Source organism: Myotis myotis, unplaced genomic scaffold, assembly GCF_014108235.1.
Source record: "Myotis myotis isolate mMyoMyo1 unplaced genomic scaffold, mMyoMyo1.p scaffold_m19_p_18, whole genome shotgun sequence".
NCBI classification, from domain to species: domain Eukaryota; kingdom Metazoa; phylum Chordata; class Mammalia; order Chiroptera; family Vespertilionidae; genus Myotis; species Myotis myotis.
The window spans coordinates 19,158,199-19,176,849 of NW_023416322.1; the positions used below are offsets into that span (position 1 = coordinate 19,158,199).

General features: G+C 42.5%; 1 non-coding gene across 1 annotated transcript; it reads left to right on the forward strand.

The window, feature by feature from the left end:
- The first annotated feature begins 8,425 nt into the window (after window positions 1-8,425).
- Window positions 8,426-8,532, forward strand: LOC118673871. The gene has a single exon (XR_004973524.1). It is a non-coding gene; the product is annotated as a U6 spliceosomal RNA (small nuclear RNA).
- The last annotated feature ends 10,119 nt before the right edge of the window (window positions 8,533-18,651 follow it).

Genomic DNA, 18,651 nt, shown 5'->3' on the forward strand with positions numbered 1-18,651 from the left:
TCCCTGTCCTCCTTTCCCCCCAAATCTGTGCAGTTGACAATCTCAATTTTAACATTCTCCTTTAATGTGTCTCTTAATATTAAAATAATGAAAAAGTGATGTTTAGAAACACAGAAATTAGACATGGAAAATTAATCCCCCCCGCCCCCCAGTACTGGTTCTTTGAGTTTTGAACATAAATATGGCTGTAAAAAGAGTATGCTCAGTGGTCTTAACTTTTTGATATGTAGAGGATACTTAAAAATCTGGTTCAAGTTTAATTTAGTATTTTCTCCCTCGTGAATATAACTGCTTCCTTTCAGCATTTGAGGTAAAAATGGGGCGATTGGGAGAAATATGTTTTTATCTCTTTTATGAAGAACTTTTACTTTATGTTCCTTTTGAATGAAGGGAAAACTCCCTGGAAAGAATTCGATAAGTGCCATTGAAATTGAATTTGCTTCCACCAAAGGCTGGTTAAATTCTGGGTAACAGCTGACTTTGGGTGCCAATAGTCTGGGCACAGGAAGGCTCAGGCCCCTCCCGTCAGTTGGTCGAAGGGGGCCCAGATGGCCTCTGGAGGGGCACGGGGAGGGGGGGGGGGGGAAGGGGTAGAATTTGTTGGTCTTGTTTCTCCTTGTTTCTTCTGCCCAAACCATCAGGGCCTTGTTATCCTGGAGTAGCTCATGCAGATTCCATCTTTCGGCGTCATTTGCACTGTCCCATTGATCAAGTTCTTCTGGGCCTACTGGCCTGTGAAGTACCCCAACATTTTACTACTGTCCTCCATTTCTCAGGTTAGGTGTGTCAGCTGTAGCCAAATTCTGCTAGCTCCAAAAGAAAAATATGCACTCTGTTTTTGGCCATGCCCTTAAAGGTGGACCAAGGAGGCTAAACACAAAAACAAAACTAAGTACATAACAGTATTTATTCAATTCTTCCATTTGTATTAACAGAAAGAGAGAGAAAAAAAAGAGGCCTGTGTAGGAGTGCACCTGGAAATGCATAGATAGTTTCTGGAAGGAAAACAGTGATGTTCAGAATATTAAACAGCTGGTTTAGCATTGGCTAACAGGGATGCTGACCTTGAGCTGGCTGTGAGCCTGAGGGATGCAGATCCTCCGACATCTAAGCTTTTACCTTTAATGATGGATTGAAATTTCAAGGGGAGGGGCAGCAATCCAGGGGCTTAAAGCAATGGCTGTTTACCAACCTACAGGGAAATATTTGCATACTTTAACCACTTCCGCACTTGTATTACTGAGCCAGCAGCTATCAGTCATTTCTCCTGGGAAAGGGGATTGAGAGCCTGAGGGAGTTATTTTTCAGTGTTCCCGTGAGTACTGCTGGAAATGCCTTTTGTTTGTTTGAATTCCATGTAACCATGTGCTGGGAGATTGAATTTCATTCTGTTCAGCTTAGGTGGTATTCCTGATTTTTAGAATTTGGTTCTGGACATTTCTGTCTCACCATGAGTCATCTGACTCCAGTCTGTCTGAAACCTCAGGGCCATTTTCTTTAGTTTCATCTTGCTGGAAACGCCTCCATCAGAGCTTTGTTTAAACTCCTCTACTCATGGGGAAGGAGCAGCCTGGCTCACCTCCCTCTCACCATCACTCCGTGTCCACCCCCAGTCCCCACGTTGGTCTCTGAATCTCCGTTTGTTACCTTGGACCTCTGGTCTCTCCACCTACCAGAGCTCAGTCCCATTACTAACTAGTATGACATCACTCTGCTTAATCGTGTGGCCATAAAATAAGTGCTTTTGTGTGTTCACACACTTTGGGTATGTAGAAGCTGGGCTGCCCTGAGTTTTACCTGGGCCTCAGCACTAGGGGTATTGGCCATTATCTGAGTGGCTCTGACTCACAGTTCATTGGCTTGTGCCTCCAACTGCCTAGTACACAACTGCCCGCCCACCAAGTCTCCCCCAGTTTTACGGGGAGGCATGGTGGTACCACCAATGTGGCCCCTCCTATCCTTTCCTGTTCTACTTTGAGCTCCTTGTTGATATCCCCTGCCGTGAAGCCACTGGGGGGCAGTGTCTCATCTCCACCAGTGTCAGACACTCAGCCAAGCTTGCTCTCCTCCTCTGGGGCCTAAAGACCTGGAGAGAGGCCCCTTCTCTTCTACTTTGCCATATATTTTTTTTCACCCAAATCCCAAAGCAGTGCCTCAATGAGCCCCTTCCCACTCTACCTGAAGGATCTTCCTCTGTAGCAGGGGTGGGCAACCTTTTTGACTCGAGGGCCACAATGGGTTCTTAAACTGGACCGGAGGGCCGGAACAAAAGCATGGATGGAGTGTTTGTGTGAACTAATATAAATTCAAAGTAAACATTACATAAAAGGGTACAGTCTTTTTTTTTTTTTTTTTAGTTTTATTCATTTCAAACAGGCCGGATCCGGCCCGCAGGCCGTAGTTTGCCCACGGCTGCTCTATAGGCTCAGGCGTGAGTCTAGGCTAGGGAGTTAAGGCAGGGACAAGACAGGTGTGTTTTCTTTCCCATCTCCCTTTCCCCACCCCAAGGCTACCCCTTCCTATCATCCTTTCCACCTCAAGGCTGCCATGAAATTGCTTCAAGCAGTCACTTCCCTCTATTCTCATCAACTCCTCACCAGGTCAGCTATTCCCTTAGATCAGTCACACTCTTAGTGGTGGGCACAGCTGGGCCCAGGCTAGCACCCTGGCCACACTTTCTATTCACACTTATCTCCCTGCATGGCAATTATCTGTTGACATGTCTGCTTCCCCATTAGACTGTGGGTTCCTCCAGCATGAGTTCCTACCTGTGTGGTTTTCCTCTATGTGGTCCCCGGCACGTTGTCCCTGTCTGTAACATGGCAGACCTTGATCAATCCTTTTGAAAGAATAATCGAACACAGTCACTCAGCATAGGTATACAACGATGGGCACAGGAAGGCTCAGGCCCCTCCCATCTTTACCAAAAGGATGCTCAGGTGACACACACACAGGGAGGGAAGCTGTTCTTCAAGGCTGTCGTCCGCCCTACAAAGTAGCCATTCAAAGCTCTCTGGGCCCCGTGGTCCTCAGGGGTGGAGAATATGCAGGGTTAGAGCAGAACTTCCAGGAGAGGCTGAAACTGATCTTGTTTTGAGAGAATAACATGTTGAACAACTATTTGACTAGTTACATTTTATTGTGTACCTGCCAATTGAAAAAACAAAGACAGAAACATGAAAACCAAAACAGTATGACAAAACATATTGATCAGAAGGGGAACAAGCAGATGACACGGGGACAGAACATTTTACTCGTTCCATCCCAAATTCAGAGAAATATGGTGAACTCAGTGTTCACTTCACCTAAATGTTTATAGCAGAGGGAAAGTGACAGTGGGGTGTGGATTTGTTCATGCTGGGTATCAATATTTCTTCTCTTAGTTTTCACTAGAAGTAAGTCTGATGTCATGGGATGGACCACTAGCAGTAAACAACTCTTCACCCAAGAAAGATAAATTGTGTAGTTACCTGACGTTATTCTCGGAGAAGTAATCCCATGAATCACAGCTGAGGCAGATACCCTTCAGCTAGTGGGAGACAGAGGTACTAATTATGTTTATTATGATAATAACAGTACTCAACACTTACTTCGAGGCATGGTATTTGCAGAATTGGAAAAAATAAGAATACATACCCTAGCAAGCTTACGGACACTCACTGGCAATATCACAGATGATTATAGTCCTTGGAATAATTTCAGAGAAGAGGAATGAGAGTTTCAATTAAGAGAGGGGAGGGGGGTGTATTGGTTAAATAATTTGTTGAAGATCACACAGCTCTTTAATTCCAAAACCTGATCTCTTTCCCCTACATGGCAGTGCCTGCCCAAGTGGACAATGTTATAATGTAAAATCTTTATGTGAAAAGCATGATTTTCATGTGATTTAAAAACCAGTATTGTCTGATCACATGTTTTGGGTTATTTGTTCACAGAGAAACGTAGGTAGAGAGAGACTAAATGGCTTGCTAGGTGATAAAGCAGGTTGGGCTGAAGGATAGTGGCTGGAATGACCAACTATCATAATACCCAGCACCATATCTATTTCCTACTCCAGGTTCTACGTAACTCAGCCTACGTAAAGCCCATCAGAATGTCAGTCAACCAGTCTCCCAACCCACCCACCGACCAGTAAGGCCAGTGTTTGTCGAAGACCCACTTTGTTGTTCCTGGAACAATGTTTGGTGCTGTGGGAAATGCCAAAGCAGGACCAGACACGGCCCCTGCCACCTTGGTGCTTGTGATCTAGGTGGCAAGGCAAGACAAAAATACATGACACAATTACAGAATCTGACAGAATGTAATAAAGTGCTAAATTGTGTGGTACAGACAATTAGAGAACAAGACAGTATGTAATAAAGTGCTAATTGTGTGGTACAGACAATAAGTATAATAGGAGTTGAGTGAAGAGATGGGTGAGTGTGGGTTGCTGTCTTCAGGAAAGGCTTCTCAGCATGTCAGGCTGCCGTATGTAGCAGTGCATGATGGGAAACTGAATAGGAACTAGGGGACAGATTAAGAGCAGAATCACTGCGCTGCACTGTGGTACCTCTTCTCCATCTGGATGAGGACAGAAAGAGGAAGAATTCTTTGAGAGGTGGAACGCTCCATTTAAAACAAAAATTAAATAGGGAAATACCTTATTTTCTTCATTGTGTTACAGAAAGTTACCACAGGAACTTAGAATCATATTTTAAATTGAGTAATGTTTTACGTGTACTAGGAGAGTTCAGCGTTTAAAGAAATCATGTTGTAAATCCTTTTCATTAACGAAGAATACTTTTGCATGATAGATAATGACTGACTAGTTTATTGTTATACGAGATCCTTAAAGCAAGTAAATAGACTCTTAAATACCACTGGTGAGGCTAATAAAGGTTTTGCGAAGTAATTTGGCAATGTGTACCTTGGATATTGAATATGTGTATATTATTCAGACCAAAGGTAAGTTTTACTTCTGGGAATTTATCCCAAGGTTCTAATCATGGCTGACTGCGAGAATAATTTTTCTACAAGGATAATTGTAGATATCACATAGTCCCCAAACAGAGGATGGATGAAACAAATTAACACATACTTATAAATTGGAATCTATAGTCACTAAAATGCTACCAGAGAAAAATATTTAATATGGTGGGAAATGTTTACTATACATAGATGAATGAAGAAAGCAAATTCTAAAACTTGTAAAACATGATGCCATTTTTGTTAAAAATATGTTTTGTGCAGAGAAACGTACCTGAGTGGTGAAGATAGATACGATTTCTACTTCTTTATGTTTTTGTGTAATTTCCAAGTGTTTTCCAGGCTACATGGTTAACTCTAATAAAACATGTATTAGAACCCTATGGTTCTTTGATTTAATGTGTTTTCAAAGTTTGGGTAGTCATACTTTGTCATCCAGTGAGTTTTCATAAAATGGGGCAGACCTATTTTAGAGAGATTCCTGCAGACCTATGGGGTGGAGATAGAGGCACTTAGAGCCAAAGATTTCACACAACAAAGAAGTTCTGGGACAAGAGACAAGCGCCAGGAGTATGATTCTATTTCCTTCATTTTTTAGAAGAATATTTATATTGATTTTTTTTTTTTTTTAGAGAGAGAGGAAGGGAGAAGGAGAGAGAGAAACATTGATGTGAGAATAAAACAACTGGCTGCCTCCTGCATGCCCCCTACTGGGGATGGAGCCCCAGAGCCAGGCATGTGCCCTGACCAGGTATTGAACAGGCAACCTCTTGGTGTGAGGGTGCTGCCCAATCAACTGAGCCACATGGGCCAGGGCTCCATTTCCTTTGAATTAGAAATAATTCCTATTTAGCAGAATGTATATGTTGTTTTTGTGAACTCACATCATGGTAGGAGATGTTTGGGAGGTATGCACACTCAGAGGATTACAAATCATGACTTTTGTATCAGAGGGGGCGGAAAGCCCATGGCATGGATCACTTTTGAAGACTTTTGGGATGCTGAAAAACAAAGACATATATGTATGTATGTATGTATGTGGAGATATATATATATATACCTTTAAAAATGTGGTGTATTTTAAATGCTTATCTTGAACAAATGAATAGCTTTAACACAGAGAATATAAAAACAGAAGGTAAAACTTCATTTGGAGATTATGTCCAAAGTCCTGCCTGGAAACCACGGGGGGGATGTGGAATTATTGAAAAAAATCGGAAAATATCTGGAAAGGCTTTTGGAATTTGTGGCCTGCAGGGATTTTCCATGTCTAAAGTGAAAACAAAATACGCACTTTCTATTCCGAGAACTTTATTTAGAACTATTTTGAAAGGGGCCTTTCTTTGAAGCATTTCAATACAAAAGCACATTATTTTCTCATCCTATGACTCGGTGTCTTCCGTTTTCTAGGTTTTGACTAAGGTCTTAAAATATACATGTTTGAAGCCCTTTTAGTTAATAATATTCTATTTTTACCTCGCCCTCTAGCTTCTCATCTTTCAGTTAACCCACTGAAAATAAAATGCAGCACAGTAAGACTTCTTCTTCCTCTCCTGTGCCCCCAAAATGCAGAGAAAAATCTTTGGATAATCAGGTTCTTTGGGAGTCAAATCTTAGCTAAAACTGGGACATGTCTGCCTCTCTTTGAAAAATCCATCCCTTCTAATCCAAAAAAGAAAACGTCCTTTTGCTGAGGTGGACAGCATCCCTGAAGCCTAAGTCCTGAGGACTTGTTCCTGCGGACTCCCTTGTCTTCCAGTTCCTGTGGGTGAATTAACCCTCTGTGCTCCGCTGTAGGGGAGCACTCACCTGGAGGGTGAGGGGCATAGAGAAAGTCGTGAAAGGATGTCTGACACATGGCAGGCAGCTGTCACGGACAAGCCTTCCCTCCCACTGCTGTCGCCTGGAAAGGCTAGATAACATGTGGCAGCCATTAAAAATATTTATATACAACCAGTCTTGCAAAGAGTAAAGGAAACAGTCTAGTTCGGAGAAGGAACTCGGAGCCAGTGTGATCACGGGCTAATGTTGCTGGACCTGCATGTAGGCGCTAGAATCTGGGGGCTGTGGTGTTGAGGCCCAGGTAGGAAATGTGGCCTCGGGCCAAGCTTAGGCACAGCACTGTGACTTGGGTTGTCAGACTTATCAAATAAAGGCACAGGCTGCCCAGTTAAATTTGAATTACAGATAAACAATGAATCATTGTTTTTATATAAGTATAGCCCAAAAGATGAATGGGATATACTTATACTAAAAAAAAAAAAAAAAAAAGTTTATGTAAAATTCCAATTTAACTGGGCGTCTTGTATTTTGTCTAACCCTAACTGTGACAGAGTTCTCTCAATACACCTTGGGGCTCTGAGGGGGTACCTCACCCATGAAGGGGGCGGCAAGAGAAAATATTGATAACTATTGTGGGGAAGCAGGAAGGAAAGTTGGGGTTGGTCTGGGGCTATAGGTGGGAAATGTATGTCCCCCCCCCCCATGACTTAACATGAGTAAATGTAAGATTCAGATTTATACAACCTAAGGATTATAGAAACCTCAACCTGAGAAATTACCATAAAAGCTGGTTCAGGACCTTTGAACCCTCAGAAATTCTCCAGAAACAAACCAACAGCTTTGTGGGGGTATCCCTACCATTTAAGCATACAGGTATCTAATGGGATGACCAGCCCTGCTGAAGATGAAGCCTGAATAAAAAATTACAAGTCAAAGGAGGAAATGAATCACCCTGAAGGGGAAACCAGAGATAAACAGGAAAATCAGCAATCTGAGAACTGAGTTAACCTAAAAAGATCTGAAAGACATTATGAAATAAGTAACTTTTAAATGTCAGACATAAAGGAAAGCATAGAATGAAAGAACATTTTATTATTAAAAAAGGAGCAGGTTTATGGAAAAAGAAACCAAGTAGCAATTAAAAATAGCCTTGTTGACCTTAGAAAGTCCAAGGGACATGCTAACTAGCACATTAGGCATCTGAGGAGGGCAAGCCACCTTGAAGATGAAAGACGATCATCTTGAATGCAGCACAGGGAACAATGAGGTAGAAAATATAAACATGAATAGGATAAATGGAGGTTAGAGTAAGAAGGTCATGTATACACACACACACACACACACACACACACACACACACACATTAAGGAAGGTGTAAGGAAAGGGGAGAGTACAGAGACAGAGGTATAATTGTTACTATAAAATAGAAGTTGCTTGAAAGATAAGACCCCAAAATATCTTGACTAAACAAGATAGAGATTTCTTTCTCTCTCATAGAACAGTCCAGACGTCAAGAGCTTGGGCGGCTCTGTTATTTTCAATTTGTGGCTTCTATTTCAGGATCCCACATGGCTTCATGAGCTCTGGCCCTCGGGTCTGCATCTTGGGCCGTGTGGGGAGTTTGCAGGGAATGAAAAAGGGACATGCATGCCTGTTTTCTTTAAAAGCACTATTCAGAGTGCTCGCTTCGGCAGCACATATACTAAAATTGGAACGATACAGAGAAGATTAGCATGGCCCCTGCGCAAGGATGACACGCAAATTCATGAAGCGTTCCATAAAAAAAAAAAAAAAAGCACTATTCAGAAGATACACATATCATTTCTTATATCACAAAGCCACCGGGGAGGCAGAAAGTGGTTTTAGCTATGTTCCCAGAAAAAAAATTGATAGTTCTATTCTCAAAGAAAGTAGGGGAAAATGGATATTGTAGGGCAACCAACTGTTTACCCCACAGTAGTGAGGCAATATTAGAGGAGATCATGAATGGGAGTCTTTCAGAACTGATGAAAGGCAAGGGTTCTAAGAATGAAAGTCAGGGCATATTCCAAGCAAGATAAATAAGAATGAACCTCACATTGGGTTGATATTGCAGATTATTAAAGTAAAATAAAAAATTAAAAACTACTAGGGGGAAAAAGCATGTTAATCACAAAAGAAGGACAAGTAGATCAATAGCAAACTTTCTACCAGTCACAAAGATATTAGAAAACAATGAAATACTATCTTCAAAGTGTTGATGAAAAATAATGTTCAGCCTAGAGATCTATATCAAACAGAACTATCATTCAAGAATGAGTGAACTAAGAAACCTGAAACACCAATCAGAAAGAATATATGCACCCCTATGGTCATAGCAGCACAATTTACAATAGGTAAGATCTGAAAACAGCCCAAGTGCCCATCAGTGGAAGAGTGGATAAAAAAGCTGTGGTGTATTTACCCCATGGAATACTATGAGGCAGTAAAAAAGAAGGATCTCTTACCCTTTGAAACAACATGGAGGGACCTAGAGAGTATTATGCCAAGCAAAATAAGCCGGTCAGAGAAAGACAAGTATCACATGATGTCACTCATATGTGGAATCTAGGGAATAAAATAAACTGAGGAACAAAATATATCCAGAGACATAGAAGCATGGAACAGACTAGTCACTAGAATCTCAGAGGGATGGTGGGGCTGCGTGTGTGGGAAGAGATCAACCAAAGAACTTTCTGGTTTGCAAGGTGGACTTTGGATTATGATAGCCCCAGTTCACATCCTTGCTCTGTCATTGACTAACTTTGTGACCTTGAGCAGTTTAACCTCTTAAAGCCTCAGTTTTTAACAGCTGGGAAATAAAATGATTGTATCAGCCAGAGTATTTTTTTTTATTAGCTAGAGTTTTCTAAGCAATAGAAGCTGAAAGTAGATGAAAAAGCATTTTATTTAAAAAATATTGGGTGGATCACAGAACTGTTGAATGGATTGGAAAACTGGGCTTGAGGATATGCCTGGAGGAATGATGCCCCAATCCAAACCACAGATCTAATGGAAAACTGCTCCTGCTCCACAGATGCTACTTCTACATCAGAAATACACCATTACAGCCCCTGGGAAATAGCCACCATTGCTGCTGCCACCACAAAAGATGACACACCTCTGCCTCCCCCTCAACATCAAAGATGCAAAGATGGAAGGTCCATGCAGAGCCTCCTTCCTCTTGTTGCTTATTTCTGAATCAAAAATCTTATAATGGCGTCCCTGACCAGCAGTAACTAATGCATGTACCTGAATCCTAGCTGCAAGGGAGGCTGGAAATTTGCATCCTGATTCTTTTGTTGGAGTGGTGATGACTCACAATTTGGATATTTGCCCAAATATAGGAAGGAGATTCGAAAGATGATAGGCTATCATGCATATGAATAGGATAGACAATACTACTACTACTACTACTAATAATAATATTTACTATCCAGAATTTGAATTTCCTCCTATATTTGGGGCATCTAGCATTTTGTGAGCCCTGTTAGGTGGAGAGTATCTTCATCCCATAGCAGATGCCACAAAAATACCAGATACTGTTTTGCTTGAAATTTTGACATGAGACTTAATGTGTGAACATGAGATTTAAGCTCTTGTGCTGAGCTTTACGACTGTAAGAGTGAGGCAAAGAAGCAGTAGCTATTCTAATGGCAGCAGTGTTGATGGCTATGACAATCAGTGTCCAATATCCAGTAGCAATGATGACAATAGGGTGCAGAGCCCACAGCTCTGATTATTATGATGGACATCTTTTTCGTCATCTGAAAATGGGTGTACCTTACTTTAGAGAGTGTGTGTGTATTAATTGAGAATTGCATATGAGAAAGGCTCTTAGAACCACCAAGCTCCTTATACGAGTACATACAAGGCATTATTCTCCTCTCCCAGCACAAGCACCAGCCTGGGGAAGTAGCATAATGTTTGGAGTTCCAGAAGAAAAAGGACAATCCATTTACACTTGAAGAGAATAGATAAAACATGTGAGAGGAAACAAAGACTATTCATTCATTTGACCATTATGTACTGAATGGTTACAAAGGCAGCACTACATTAGCTTACTGGGATAATGACAGATCATCTATTTTGACAAGTTGTCTATTCCATTATTATATTACCCTCAATGTGCAATTGAGATGTTTGAATTCTAGCAGTAATATGAAATTTGGATATATTCATTTGAGGCTCCAAATAAAGCTGATTCAAAACTCCCTAACATATTACAATTACTCTCAGTTTTTAAAAAAACAAAACCCAAGGCCCGGCCAGTGTTTCTCAGTGGTTGAGCATTGATCTATGCGCCCAGAGGTCACCAGTTTGATTCCCGGTCAGGACACATGCCCGGGTTGCAGGCCTAATGGCCTGCAGGAGGCAGCTGATTGATGTTGATGTTTCTCATCGATGTTTCTATCTTCCTCCCTCCTTTTCTTTCTCTCTCAAAAATCAATAAAACCATATTTAGCCCAGCTGGTGTGGCTCAGTGGTTGAGCATTGACCCAGGAACCAAGGGGTCATGGGTTCAATTCCCGGTCAGGGCACATGCCCAGGTTGTCGATTTGATCCCCAGTAGGGGGCATGCAGGAGGCAGCCGATCAATGATGTTTCTCTCTCATTGATATTTCTATTTCTTTATCCCTCTCTCTAAAAAAAAAAAAAGAAAAAAAATTAATGAAAACATGTTAAAAATAATAAAAATATTTTTAAAAACCAAGGCACCTCATTGCCAGAACCTCATGTGGTGGGAATGTTGCAGTTGATACACCAGGGTTTTTCTTTTTTCTTTTTTTCTGTCCTCACAGTGTTGCTTCTCGGTAATGTCCTCCATCTTGTATTTATGCGTGTGGTTTCCTTTATGTAGTATTTGGAATAGAGTGCAATGGCTGGGGGAATCTTAGGTCCTTTGGGGTTCAGTGGAATGTGTGCTGGTAAGCCATCTTTGGGAGAGAAAAATCTTAATTTATATCACTTGTCAATTGCCAGGGTTATGGAACATGGAGGTGGGAAGCGATGTGCAAAATCCGCTCTGGCCAGCTGGAGGCAGCCCGCTCCGGAAGCTCACCACTGTCAGTTGGCATCTTACTAGGAAATGTTTGCTACTAAGGTAAGGAAAGTCCACATAGCCATGAATTGCATGGTATGGTTTAATATATTGCAAAGCTATGGTGGCCAAAATAGGCAGATTTCAAATAAAAATTGTACCCCAAGAAAATTTCCATGCCCAGTGTCCTGGTGAACTTCTTTAAAATGTGCTAATTTAAGTGAAAGAGGCAGATACATCTCTTTCACACCTAGAGTGAAGAAGATGGAGAGGCCACTGTTCAGAGTGGGGGCCCTTTCTGTGAGTATTGAATAATTTCTTACATTTATAGGGTGCTCTGCAATTTCCATCATTTGATTTTCCATTTTTAAGAGGAGAAAGTCAGTTTATCAAATGGAAGAATTAAGATTTGATTAATTTGCCCTGGCTGGTGTGGCTCAGTTGGTTGGAACATTGTCCTGTAAACCAAAAGGTTGTGGGGTTCGATTCCCAGGCAGGGCACTTACCCAGGCTGTAGGGTCAATCCCTAGTCAGGGTGCGTATGGGAGGCAACCAATCAATGTTTCTCTCTCTCTCCCTCCCTCTCTCTAAAATCAATTAAAAACGTATCTTTGGGTGAGGATTAAAATAAAAATTTTTAATTAAAAAAAGAAGACAAAGATTTGATTAACTTGATTCCTAACCTGGTGCTTCCCTCCTGCTCCATGCTGCCTTCCCAAGGTGGCCAGAGCCTCCCCTGGTCCCTGGTTCCTCTCTCAAAATCCATCTCAGACAGGATGTTATCTCTTCATTGCCAGGAAGCTGCTTGTTTCATCATCGCCTTCTCACTTTTACAAGGGAAGTTCCCTTGGCCTTCCATGGACTTTCTATTTTTAGTGTCTCTTGGATCACATTCCTGCCATGGCCCTTCTCCACTTGCAGACTGACTGTGACTAACCATTCAGAATTGTGACATGTTGCACATCCCCGCAATGCTGGAGGAGTGCAGTTCTTGAGAATCTGTCTAAGGGAACTTGAAGGCTCATATCGAGAGATAACATGTGCGGGGCCCAGTCATTCTGTCAGCTCAGTGATAACATTAATGCACTCCGTTAATGGTGCTGATAATGAATTCTTATGATTCCGATGATTATTGTACAAACTCGGAGATAGTTCAAAACCTTACCTCATTTGACTTTAGAAGCAGCCATAGCAACAGCAATTATTCAATGGCTTCATGCAAAGAAGAGAAAATACTGACTGGTGGGAAGCTTGAAAAGCCTAAATAGCATTTAATTAATGCATTCATATGTTAAACAAATATTGATTGGGCTTCTGTCTTGTTCATGGCTCTGTTTAAGGCCCGAAGACTCTCAGGTTAAAATGATGATGTTTGCATTCCTTATATTTTTGCACTGTGGCAAGGCAGACACACAACACACACACACACATACCAGGGGTTGCAATTGAATGTGGTACTTACTATAGTAGAGACAAGTGCAAGCATTCTGCCCAGGGGAATGAAAGGACCTCCCCAAGGATCTAAAGCTGGGGCTAGGATTTAGGACAATAATGTAACTAATTCTGTAGTGCTTACTATGTTTCATGAACGATTCTAATATTAACCTATTCTAATATTAACCTATGTACTTTTCCCCAAGCCCTACAAGGTTGGTACAATTATCATCTCCATAGAAACTTGAGTCACAGAGAAGTTAGGTAACCTGCCTTGTGTCAACTAGCTGGGGAAAATGTGGAGCTAGGGTTTGAACCCATGAAACTAACCTCTGTACTATGCCATTATGATTGGCTTGGGATTATGAGGGTGAGTGGGGACAGAATGGGGGGTGTGGAGGAACATTCCAAGCTCAGAACAGCATTGGCAAAGGCCCAACGATGTGGGAAAATATGACGTGTCTGTGATTTTTTTTCTTTGAATTTTGGTGGGAGAGCCCCAGAGAGCTATTGATCATACATGCCTCATTTCTCTTTCATCACAGAAGTTTTTCTAGAGACTATTTGGAGAAGAATTTATCAACACCCTTTCTTAGATTGTGAGTGTTTTACACAGCTGCTGTCCGACTAGTCACCTGCTGGGTTGGTGGCTGAGGGTTACTTTAAATACATCCCCAGTAGAAGGATACACATTTCTTGATTTCTCTTTATTCCTGAAATTGATTTATTCTAATGCTACTTGAGGCCAACATTCCAAGATCGATTCCCACAGAAGGCAGTTAGTATTTCTGGAAGAAGATTATTTGGCATAACCACAGAGGGTATATTCCTGACCATGGCTGAAGTTTTTGCCAATGTTGGCTGTTGATCACCAAGTGACAGTGTACTCCCTGTGGTACCATACCACCACTTCAGGATATGTGACAGGTCCCCGAATGTATGTGCTTCAGAAGCAAGAACCAAGTGTGGCAGTATGTGGCCCAGAAAAGCACTTAAATGGAGGATAACCTGGCCAATTCCATATTCCTTGGGTAATTTTCTGTTCTTCATACACCTGAGGATGGGTCATTTATTTACTCATTCAGCATCTTCCAAGTGTCTACTGTAATAAAAGCCAGTAATGACAGTTGACATCAATAGAGCTTACCCTGTGACAAGCAATGTGCTAAGCACCTTAAAATTATTAGTACATCCAATCCTCACAATAATCCCTGGAAGTAATAATATTATTATCCCCAGATGAGAAAATGGAGGGATTTGGAAACTTGCTCCATATAACATAGCTGAATGAGCTGGCCGATCTGATTTTCACCCCAGACAGTCATAGTCCAGCACCTGCTGTGCCATGTCACCTCCTTCTGTCAGAGGCACTGTAATAGCATGGTTAGGGGTGCAAACCACAAACGAATCAAGTCAGAGTGAGACAGGCCTTTTGTCCACAGAAACATATGTCAGCTGATATGCATTGCTGGGATGCATTCTTGGGGACAACACCAGCATGATGCATAATGCCACCCCTTTCACTCCACCCTTCTACCCCAGGAAAGCATGTTAGAATGCACGTGAGTGAGAGTGACATTATTATAGCAGTGACATTGAATCAGAACTAATTATGAAGGTAATAAATCCTTTGCACATTTTTGAACAAGCAGACAGTGGACATAAATCTCAGGACACAAAGGTATGACTAGCCTTATTGGTAATCCAAGAGTCATTTTAGAAACTGGACATTCTCAATAAACATTATTGGGTGAAATTCAGCAAGATGGGACCTTTATGTGGCACAGATTTTGCTAACATTTGCAAATACCTTCGTGTCCTCAGATTTTAGCCTAAAATTGGCTTCCTTTCAAGGTTCAAGTGTTATCTAGTGGCCTTGGCATATGAAATATGAGTTCTCTGTATCTTCCCCCAGAATATACGGTTGTAGCCGGGAGTTAGTTATAAATTTCCTCCTCCCTGGGGTGTAGATAGTGAGACTCAGAAAGCTTTCCTTAGAGCATTCAGCACAGAGAAGGAATAGGAAGATGCATCAGGGTAATATTTCTGGAAGCCCGATAAACAGACCATGATTAAAATCAGCTTGTAGTTATATTGGCTGAGAAGGTCACGCCAGCTGCTTGTCAGCCCCACAGATGATAGATGTCTTACTGCTATCCCTACTGCTCTCTGGAACTTATCAGCAGAAAAGAAAAATGGGGGGGCGATTATAACTCCCAGAGATTCCGAAATTCTTTTTGCAACAGTGAGCCGTGAAGGCTTGGGTGTCGGTCATGAGCGAATCTCTGGGCGTTTGTATGGTGGCAGGGAGGAGTGTCAGAACCTTGGAGCTGTAACCAAGAGCAGCAGGAGCACCTGGACCAGAGGTGCAAAGGGGGCAAATGAGGGGGTGAGAAGGCTCCAATGGCAGATCCATTGTTATTCCAACCTGAGAATTTTAGCCAGTTGTTGTTAAGGGAAAACTCATCCTATATAATAAAACCCTAATATGCAAATTGACCCAACAACTGGTCGCTATGACACACACTGGCCACCAGGGAGCAGATGCTAACCGCAGGAGCTGCCCCCTGGTGGTCCGTGCGCTCCCACAGGAGGAGTGCTGCTCAGCCAGAAGCTGGGCTCATGGCTGGTGAGCTCAGCGGAGATGGTGGCAGGAGCCTCTCCTGCCTCCAAGGGAGCGCTAAGGAGCAGCGAGCTGGCAGGCGGTAAGGAGCAAGGGGTCCCGGACTGCAAGAGGGCACAGGCCGGGCTGAGGGACACCCCCCGAAGTGCACGAATGTCGTGCACTGGGCCTCTAGTAGTTCATATTAGGGAAGCACAGTTCAATGGCAGTCACTCATCGTGGAGAAATAAATGGTTATTCCTGGTCCTGGAAAATCCTACGTGGGTTCAGGAGTGAGGTGAGGAGTTCTGGTGTCGTGGAACTGGTGAAGGGCTCTGGGGGTGGGAGTTCAGGGGTAGCTGGCTATGGAGGCAGGAAAGATGGATTTGAATTCATCATCTTGGGCCCTGATGCTAATTTCCTTTCTCTTTCTCCCAGTAAGGCAGCTAAGAATAAAAATGCTGGAACCTGCTGTTTTATTTTTCATTCAAGAAACTGATTAATGAGGGCTGCTGGGTTTAATCAATGGTTGTCTCTTTCAGCTTAGAAAACACTATTTTGGGGAGTGGAAAAATATTGGCAATCTCTCACCTTGTGGAGAGCTGCATTATTTTGCAGGTGGTTAAAGGAACAGACTTTGGCATTGACGAAGCCTGGGTTAGGATGCGTGTTCCTCCACCTGGGTTTGGATACTTAATAGCTGTGACCTTGAATGGTGGCTTCGCCTTAGTCCCCACACCCAGGATGTGGTGGTAATAATAGTACTTGCCTCTTAAATTTGTTGTGAAAATTGAGGAAGAGCCCTGTGTGTTGGATAAATGTTAACTCTCTCTGTTATCAACCTATCTTTTCTCTTTTTGTCTTTTCAGAAGTAAGCAGAGGCTGTATTTGTTTATGGGTACCAGGGTTTTAAGCCCCTGCTCCTTGTTACATTTCCTGCTGTTTTCTGAACCTACTCATCATTGTTGAGTCTGGAGAGTTTTTTCCATCCTTGTCATTTCTGTTCATCCCTCTTTCTTGCCTTAGGAAGTAAAACATGAACTGATAATAAAGGGAAATTTGCTTTAATTCCCTGAAGAGGAGCTGTGGAATAATAATTTGAATACTTATTTGTTGAGCTCGGTCAGTTTGAGGCCCCCTTCTGTAATTTGTGCAGAGGTGCCATCTCTGATGTAAGACGAGGTAATCTAAGACAGAAAGATATTCTAGATGCCCAAAGTCTGCTTTGTGCCCATGGACCAGGTGCACTAACCCCCAGCTATTGCGTTTGATTGTGTGAGAACGTCATTCAAGCGTTGCACCATCTTTACCTCTTGTAGCCTGTCTCTCTGTATCTGGGAAACAGTGAAAAATCAGCTAGGGTTCAATCCAGGAAGCAGAAACTACTCCAGCTATTTTAAGTAGAAAAGGAATTAACATAGGAGATTGGGTGCTTCCAAAATGGGTGGAAGAGTTAGGAGGAGTGGGCTCTAGGCTGGGCCTCCAGAATGAATCCCAGAGCTTTGTAAGAACTCACCCACGAGGGAAATGATGACCTCTGCCCCCATTAGGAAGAGCAGAGGCTGGGACCATTGACTTTCCCGACACAGTGGCATAGATCTAGAGGTCAGAGAGACAGCATTAAGAGTGGACACTGCTACTTCTCTCCAAATTGTCTAGACCGTGGAATGTGTAGTCTGGTGATCTCCATTGCCCAGCCACCTCTCAACATCCATGAAGGTGGAGACTGGACACTGAAATCACTAACATCTCTGCTAGCAGAAAACCCCAAAGCAGCAGGAAGACAGCTCCCACCCCACCTCCCCCTCCAAACCTCTTGTGAGGACATCTAATTGGTGGGACTTAGTCATATCCAGTCTCCTAACTAGAACCGGAGGAAGGTAGTGTTTTGCTTCCAGCCTCTGAAGCATTGAGGGCACCTGGAAATAGGTGAGAGGAGACTCAGAGCCACTGTCAATGGGCTCCTGCACGCTGCCCTAGCTAGTCCCATTGTATGCCCATATTACCGTCTCCAAATCAACAACACGTACTCGGCAGAATCAAACCAGGACTCTGAGGGAGAGAAGGATGTTAAACACGGTGGGCAACTCTATGGGACGCTCCCACAAGGAGTGAGCATCAGGTCTGGAGGGAGTGTGCGATGGGAGACTCAGACCTCTGTTTCCTCAGTGGGTCTCGGTTCCTGTGTGTCTCACGGTATGAGAATCTTGCCTCTCTTAGCCTGTACACTCTGAGTGAGTAGAGCAATTAAAGAGCGATATCGTTGTCATGATCTGGCCCCAGACTAAGGCCTAAGCCTTTGTGTTTATAAGATAACATGATACAAAAAACTTGTCATGATTTTTTGCCTTCCTGGTTGATAGACCAGCAGTCACCAACCGGTGGTCCGTGAAAGGTTGGTGACGGCTGGTCCAGACCCCTCTCCCTCACCCTATCCTCATAAGACATGGTTTCATTGCACTTCACTGAGAATTCAGTGAGAAGCAAATAAAATAGAAGCCATGTGAAAGCATCATAACCTGTAAAGTCCTATGTAATATCAGGTGTTAATATCATACATAGTGCCTTACATGTAGTGAGTACTTTTAGTATTTTGTCAAATTAATTTTATCATTGTCTCTCCCTCTCTTTTTCTTTCTCTCTCTTTCCTTATATATATAAAAATAAAATTTAGTAGGGACTATTGTAAAATCTTCTATATAACTTGTGAAAATTCATTTGCAGATGATAATGAGCATTGTGTTCTCTCTGGTGTGTGAGAAAGAGAATATTTAAAAAATCACCAGTTTTTGTGGTAGGCCTCATTCAA